This window comes from Fistularia commersonii, chromosome 8 (assembly GCF_037954325.1).
Source record: "Fistularia commersonii isolate RoL2024-O1a breed Wild chromosome 8, RoL_Fcom_v1.0, whole genome shotgun sequence".
Taxonomy (NCBI): Eukaryota; Metazoa; Chordata; class Actinopteri; order Syngnathiformes; family Fistulariidae; genus Fistularia; species Fistularia commersonii.
This window is the reverse complement of record NC_141291.1, coordinates 11,248,513-11,256,654: the sequence shown is the minus strand read 5'-3', so window position 1 is coordinate 11,256,654 and position 8,142 is coordinate 11,248,513. Positions and strand designations below refer to the sequence as shown.

Below are 8,142 nucleotides of genomic sequence, written 5' to 3'. Positions count from 1 at the left end.
CCCCCTCCCATATGATTTGCTTTCAGATAAAATGACTGATTCGGATTTGATTTGATTTGACAAAATGAATTGAATCGAATCAGAATCTGAATCAGTCTTTGGATTCGAAAAGAAGTGCATTTTTGCCGTTCCCCACAAGGGGTCGCTACACGCCACCGTACGCAGAGAGGGGGGGGGGGGGGGAGGTTGGGGGAGGCGTCACCACTTCCCGAAAAGCTGACGTGTATCGTGACGTCAGAGGCGCAGCTCCGGGGAGCGTCGGCCGCGCGGATCGCGCACCAGTAATGTGGCGGAGGCGAGCGACGCACCGGGCGGAAGAAACTTTACTCCGAACCGTCGCGCCCCGCGGTTGACAAACACGATGCTCCGGCGGGAGCAGAGGACCTTCCAGCGTCGACCCGGCCCGTATTTGTAATTCCTGCCACCCTCTCCACCCCCATTTCCGGATACGAGCCCCGCTGTTTTTTTTTTTTGTTTTTTGTTTGTTTTTGCGAATATCACTTGGGATCCTTTTCTCTTTTATTGCGATCGATTTCACTCTTCGATCCATTGATCGTCACCAATAACTAGCTTCCGAGACCGGATCATGGAAACGCACAGATAAAAAGGTAACCCGTCTAGTTTTATTAAACAGTTAGTCACAATATTAGTCATTCACCAATTGTAGCAGAGCAATGCAGAGACTTGCAGTCACGATAATTCAGTTATTTCCATGTAACACTTAGTTTACAAAGTAGATGTAGATATATAAAGTGGATGTATAGGGGCCACAGATGGCCCCGGCTGATTGACAGCTTCTCTTGCAACTGTAAACATGAACATCCTCGGGTAAAACTACAACTGCAGAGATCTATTCTTACGCAAATATGTTGGAGAGAAAAGTAAGCTATTTTTTTCTCTGGAAGGTATTATTTTGCATTGGCTTTTTGTGGATATATTCCGTGCCCTGATGTCTTCAAAGCTGTGATATGTTTTTTTTTGTCCTTACTAACATGGTGCGGTGTGAACATTTGGCCATATTTGGTGAAAGATTTCTGTCAAGACTTGTCATCCTGGCAGGAATCACAGTCTGCCATAGTTGTAGTCCAGATCTCTGTGGCCGTTATTCAAGCCTGCACAAAGACGTACTTTCTCCCCCAGTGCGTTTGCTTTTCCTTCCTCGAAGGCTGATGTCTTTCTGAAGAATTCGGGGTCAGAGTCAATATATTTTCCCAGCCAAATTAAGACTATCGCCACGGTGTTCTGGTCACCCGATTCCAACGAATATGACCCGCACTCAAAGGAAAGAACAGAAAACAAAGTGATGGAGGAGTTTATCGGCACATGGATGTGCCCTGCAGTTTCAGGAGTAACCTCAAAGTGAGAGTAAAACTGTTGAATGGAAACCGCCCATAGATATGGTCGCTGCGTCTCAAGCAAAACAATCCATCCAGCTGATTACGGCTCTGAATCACACAGCAACTGCTAGGCACAGGGAGAAGTGGCCGATAAAACTATAATAGAAACTAGAATATGCTTTGGACTCTTTCTGGAGTTGTGATGGTTTCACCTCGGGTTGCCCAATGGTTGCCAAGGCTCCCGTCAATCTCGCTCCAGGGAATGAAGAAGTACGTCTCCCCATGGGCAACTTTGCACGGTCAACCAATCATGGGATGATGACTTTCTCTGGAAAATTCAAAAAAAGCTTTAGTCAAGCAAATGAAATGCAGATGCAAATGCCGTTGCTAGTTTCTTCCTGTTTCTTGTTAAGTCAAATAAGCTCAGATGTAAAAAGAAGGCGAACTCTCGGCTAATGCAAGCCTCTTCAGGTCATTGCCCTGAAGATGCAGCAGGTGGGCAGAGCTTCCACGTCACTTCGCCTTTTTCTCTCGAAAACAAACCAGGAATTGAAAGAGCGTCCGAAGCCTCTCGGACACGTTGCGTTTCTGACGGAAGAAACACATGTCAGAGCTCTTTGAAGTGTTAAGGTCACTGTGACTCACACTGAGGGTTAGGGTTAGTCCTTTTCAAAGGATTCCTTGAAAACCGAATAGCTTTGGTAGTTAGGTGCGTCCACTTGCCTCACATATCTGAGGTAGCGTTTCACCAGGTGTGTTTACCTGGTTTGTCAGCACATTTTCTGTCAGTCCGCCCTAAATGCCTGCCAACATTGCTCTTTGTGTTCAACATGAATAATGACTAGTACTCCTAGCTAAGGCCCCTTGGTCATTATTGCAATATTTATCTAATAGATCTCTCGAGTCTTAACTGTGTAAATAGCTCAACTCTGCAACTATCCACTTCCAAAAGAAAACGTAGAGCCCAGGTAAAGCCAGGAAAATCATCGCCGCACAAAAATGCAACCCCCCGTCCCCCCTCCCTACATTCGACATACCAGGAGGAAGTTTCCCTGATTGAGCTTTGTCTGCATGGCTTGTTTGACTAGTTCGGCCAATAGCCGTCAGCTGCTTGTAGAAACTGCAGTGGCAGCCGGAAACGCCGCACACTTCCAGTCTGAGCACATACCATGTGCAAAGGTATGCCGAAGACCATAGACATTAGACATCCTCATTTGTACCGGTCACCCTGCAAGAAATGTGGTTTTCCGCGGATGCCCAAGGTTGAGACCGTCTTCATTCACACATACTTCGGTTATAAAACTTTTTTTTTTCTATTTCTCACAAGAAGCACAGCTCTATGACGTTGTGTCTCGTGTGAAATTGATTTAAGTCCGTGAGCTCTGTCTGTATGGCTGCGTCCGGCAAGAGAAACACAATGAATGAATGTGCTTGTAATGGCATGTTACCGTGGGGGGAAGAAAAAAAAAAAAACATACTTTTTACAGATTGTGAGTAGATTCCTCTCGCAGCAAGAATATGCTCCTTTGGTTCAGCCCAGCAGATATGCGCATCATGGAGAATCACTCCTTCAGCTGGCTATTTTCTTCTGCAGCTGATTCTGGCAGTAGACAAATCTCCGAGTCTCCCGGGTAATAGAGCCATCACTTTCCCCAAGTGGGATTTTCCAACCCTGGAGTCTGATTGGTGCCTCTGCAGGGATTGTTTATCAAGCTTGGCCATCTCTATCAAACACCCCTCTAGGTTTTTAACCAACTACTGATACAAACCCACCTTTCACAGTCAACGAGGGGCCTTTTATCTGCTTCTTTTTCATGGATGATCAAAAAAAAACGTGTCGTAATTGTCAGTCAAACGGTTGCCATTTGTTACTCTTTTAAGTGGTTAAAAAAAAGGCTGCAAGTTCTTGTTAATGTGAAATTTTTACTGAACCCTTTACAATCAAGGTGAATATTACAGAGTAAAAATCGTAAAAACTCTACTTTCAAATATTTTTTTTTACTTAATTCTATTTCCTGCAGCACAACTTCTGTTTTCTAAGATTTTTTTTTTTTTTTTTTAAAAACATTGCTTGAGGAATGCTGGTTGTTGGAGCCACAAATACAGTTTTTTTCAGGTTCTGTGCTCATATTGAACACTATGTTGTTAAAGTTGTGCTTTGAGAAATGCACATTTAAGCATGAGATAATTTCAATTCGGCCTCCTGGATGCTTTCTCGAGCCCACCGCTTTTATCGATGTCACATAACAGCGAATATATTTATCGCCCCAGATGCTCCATAGATAGTATTTGTGGTTCATCTGTTGAGACGTATACGCGCATCTTCCACTCACCGGCGTCAGCAATATTTGTGGAGGTGAAATTGACGATGAGACCAAGATATTCAGCAAGTGGGGGTGATGTCTTTGGGAACGGGCTGCTCATGCAAACTCGCAGCCTCTTATTGTGACGGTAACCAAGGTGACGACCACCAGAGCACGAGGAAAACCACTGAGGGAAGATTCCCACCTTGTCGTGCTTTGACACAGGTCCTGAATATATATTCTCACAACAACTGATTAATCTTTTCTGTCGGGGTTTATCCAATTCCATTGCAGCCTGTTGGCTGGTTTCTGGGAAGTTTTATGTCAGTGTTGTCATTTTCAAGAATAATATACTTAACAACACGAGGGCACAATTGACTGAGCAGGCCGCGTTTTCAAGTTTGTTAACTTAAAAATCAATTCAACTCACTGGTATGTAGGCCGCTAACGAGTGCATTTGCATTTCCTCTTTCTGATGGGGTTTTAGGTGAGGCCGAAGCGGAACATATTTTGGAAGAATGTGTTGTGCAATGTGGTCCTTGTTACACCTCCTCACTAAGATAAGACTGTGTTTTTTTTTTTTTCTTCTTCCAAGTGTCACTTACAACGAAATATCATATTTTCCATTTTCCATCAAAACCTGCCAAACCAGGTCGATTTCCCCAAAGAAACTCACGTCATTGAAGGACAAGGGACTTGTTTATATAGTCGAAAGGACTGGAAGGAAATCCAGTGGTTTGGATCTTATTCTTATTTCATTGCTCGATCTGATGGAAGTAGTGCGATCCACCGCTGACCTGTGGATTTGGTGAGCGACTTACCAAGAACAAGAATGGAGTGGAGTTGCTTGTGATGGACGGTACTCTTGGTTCTGTGAATAAAAAACCTGCAGTCCCTTCCAGCTCCCGCAGGACGTCAACCCCCCTCTGGATAGTCAACATCGAGTTATGAGGCAATTATCCGTTCAATTAAAGCTGAGACCAATGGGTCAAATGCTTAACCTTTATTATCAAGGTTATAAACAACAGGCATTTAATGCCTCTGGCTTTGCAGCTGGGAACTTTTGGAAACTTGAAACACCCCTCGGTTTTTTGGAAATGCACTTTAAATACATTGATACAAAGGGTTTATTTTTGTTTTCCTGTATTTTGCCAGTGGACGCTTTCGCTCAGCTTCAGACAATAATGGCTCCGCATCAAATGTTCCGTTATTTGAGAGAAAGCAGGAAGAATCCCCTCGCAGGGCTACAGGGAGGTGTCGTTTGGATGCCTGTATCATCGAGGAGCTTAGCAGCGGGTCCTGTGGGACAAAGCAAGGGGAGCCAAGGTTATGATGGATGTGGGCTACGGCCCCACACAGAGTGACATTCTCCTGCCTACACACACAAACACACACGACTCGCCGGGCGCCTCCCCCCGCCTAGAAAACCTGCAGCCGTCCCAGTTTACAGAAGGACATACAGCATTGTCTTCCTTCCCAGAATTAGCAAGCGTAACACCTCTGACTCATGTGTGGTGGCCGCTGCTTCATCTTGGCAAACAGTCAGCGGATAGGACGCAATCGACCGCTGACCTTTTTCAAAGGGCGGGTCGCCTAAATACCCATGGCTCGCTTAGTAATCACCCTTTCACTTCCTGCCAGGGTGGCAGTTCATCGTCTGCCCAGGTTCCAGTGACCGGCTCATTGTTGTCTTTTGGGTGTCAGACCCGTAGTGACATTAGCAGTGTTGGTCTGTTTATTTTGGAAACCACAGAGAGGTGCCAATCATAACACCTTCTGCGTTTGGATCTAATCTGAAACTTGACTTAGGATGTCTTTTTTTTTTTTTTTTTTTTTTGCAGCTGTAATTTAACACCATGCCAGTCAGAGAAACAGTCAATTGCCAGCAAGTTCCCCAGAATATTGCAATTCTATTTGAGAAATATTGAAAAGTTAGTAAAGATTTACAGTGTAAAATCTCAGTCAATAAAGCTTTAACTGATTGTCATAAGATGATAAATACAACTAAGTGCATTTAAAATCTTAGACACAAACTGCAAGGGTCACTCACAAAGCAGTTTTGTGTAAATTGTTTTCACCTGAATAGAAATAATATTAAAAATCCCTTTTGAACTAAAAAAAATTGAGCTAAACTGAAGTTTCTTTGTCACAGACAACATATTGAAATTGCCTTTATTCTATTATCATCGATGCCAGACATGTTCAAAGTCCAGCCTGCGGGCCAAAAGCAGCCCGTGTTGAAATTTTCACGGGCCTGCAGCCTCTATGATAAAATTAATAATAAAATCTAATTCAGTCCGTTTTTCTATTTTTTATGTTTTTTATCTCAATCTAAAATTTAAATAGTGAAAAACACCGCATTTCTTAAATTTTGATAACGAGTAATACAAGGGTTCATATGGCCCTCAGTGATTTGTATTTCTGAATAATATCACCGTTAGTTTTATTCACCTGTTCACATGTTTTGAATTTAGAAGTTCATAGTGAGCATTTAAGTGAATAATATATCATGTTTCAAATGAACCTAGATATGTTTAAAACCTTCTGATTTTTTTTTTTACAGACAGACTGTATCTCATTTTATTTGGTATTCAAATATAAAAGACAGAGTGATTTTGGTAAAAACTTTAGATTTGTGTTCTGTGTTAAGACATGAAAAGTATGCCATTTTCACTTAAAAATGTCATTGTTGTACATTTGCATTTAATGTTGATGGTTCAAATATGTCAGGCTGAATGGCCGGCCCTCACATATTTTCACCTCACCAAATATGGCCCTCTTTGCAAAAAGTTTGGACACCCCTGATTTATGCTGTTACATATTGTACGGTTGTCATGGTTACTTACTATTTCTTAGATTTTCCAGCTCACTGGTTGATCGCTAAGGGCAGCATATAGGGACATGTATCCATCCACCTTCTCATTCACAAGTACTCATTGGTCCGACTCATGGCCAATTTAGGGGCTTCAGTGAACCTCCTGCATGTTTTTGGATTGTTGGAGGAACCAGAAGGAAATCCACAAAGCAAGGCTTCCAGTCAGAATTGAACCAGAGACCTTGTTGCTGTGAGGCAGAAGCGCTAGCCACCGCTGTGCTGCCCTTCGAAACTTCAAAAATATGTATTCTAGCATTCAGGAAACTCTGAACCAAGCATTCAGTTACAGGCAGAGTCAAAGCAAAACATGCACAAATGCTTTGACAGGCATCTTATAGATGCTATTATTTCTGCAGGTTGTCATCCAGTCAAAGCAAATGCTTCAAATGAACATCGACGCTTTCGGTGTTTCCTCAAAGCACCATCTTCTACGAGGCCTCATTTTGGCACCCAGTCGCTGTGTTGGGAAAATAGAACAGGGAGGTTGAGTCTTGCGCGCCCTGAAGCAAAAACATAGTAGTCGATATCTTCGGGACGCTGCGAGAGTGACGTCAGACATGAGGTCATGCTCGCTCCGGCAGCTGGAGAGAGGACCCTCACATCACGTCTGGAGCGCCTGGGGGGGCATGTTTCCGTTTGAGGCCTATGGTCAACAAATGGCCTTATCAGATCTAACGGTGATGTAAAAGAGCTCAAATGAGTTTTGTTAGGATTTTTGCTTGGTCCCCGGAAAGAAAATAGAATCACAGTGGCTTCGGTCTGGTCCAAGAAACTCTTGTCTGAAAACTATCCGTCCTCCACTTTTAATTAACTTTTCCGTGTTATTTTTGTGTCGTCGTGTTCTCATGGCCGCTGATGTCATCTGTATTTCACAGTAATGTGCGTCACAGGGTTGAAGCACCTCTGGATGTGAAAATTATTTTTCCTCCAGTATCCCCCCTTAAAAAAAGAAAAAGGATTTTTTTTTTTACCTTGGATGTGTGGCCACGGAGCAACAGGAGAGAGTAGTGATTTGCATTTCATCGCCTAACAAGAGGGGCTGTCACCGCGACGACGACGGCTTGCCAAGAAGGGTGCAGAAAACTGGGCCGGGGATCAGTGGGCACCCCTCTGCCCAGCGTCATGCTGGGCAAAGAGGCGAAACAGATGGGCCATCTGGTGGCTCGTTGGCATGGGAAAGTGGGCTGTTCTGTGTGTATGTGTGTGTCGCAGCATCAGTGTGGTGTTTGCGGACCACCTGTCTTCTGGCTGTTCTTTTTCTCTTTCATGTTTGGTCAGCAGCACCATACCAGCACAGTCGGATACATTGCCGCGCCATGACATTTTAAACAAACTCCTCCCCGCAACTTGTAATAGTGCTCTCTGAAAGGGTAACCGGCACCTTCTACCTGTTTTTACTTCTGATTGCCCCCCTCTCAAGTACCCTGCTCATCTTTTAGAAATCCTACAAACCGCTCATTCCCAGCCATTTCTCCACTGTATATATACACACTTATGCAATGCAGACAGTTGGACAAACATGCGTGTGTTGGACCGCGACTGTGCTAATAATTTAGTCCCGAAGTTCAATGTGCTTTCAACCCCTCATGATGTAGCCTGAGAAAAGCCGATTCTGACGTTAACTCTT

At 43.8% G+C, this 8,142-nt stretch overlaps 1 protein-coding gene across 3 annotated transcripts in view; it reads left to right on the top strand.

Moving 5' to 3' along the window:
- The first annotated feature begins 230 nt into the window (after positions 1-230).
- Positions 231-8,142, top strand: part of map3k22 (mitogen-activated protein kinase kinase kinase 22) — a 34,839-nt gene continuing 26,927 nt past the window's right edge. For 2 of the 3 annotated variants that reach the window (XM_086151151.1, XM_086151150.1), the window contains exon 1: positions 253-608. The gene's annotated coding sequence lies outside the window, so the exon portion shown is untranslated. Of the gene's footprint in view, positions 609-8,142 lie in introns of all 3 variants that reach the window. The other variant, XM_086151149.1, reaches the window with a different exon arrangement.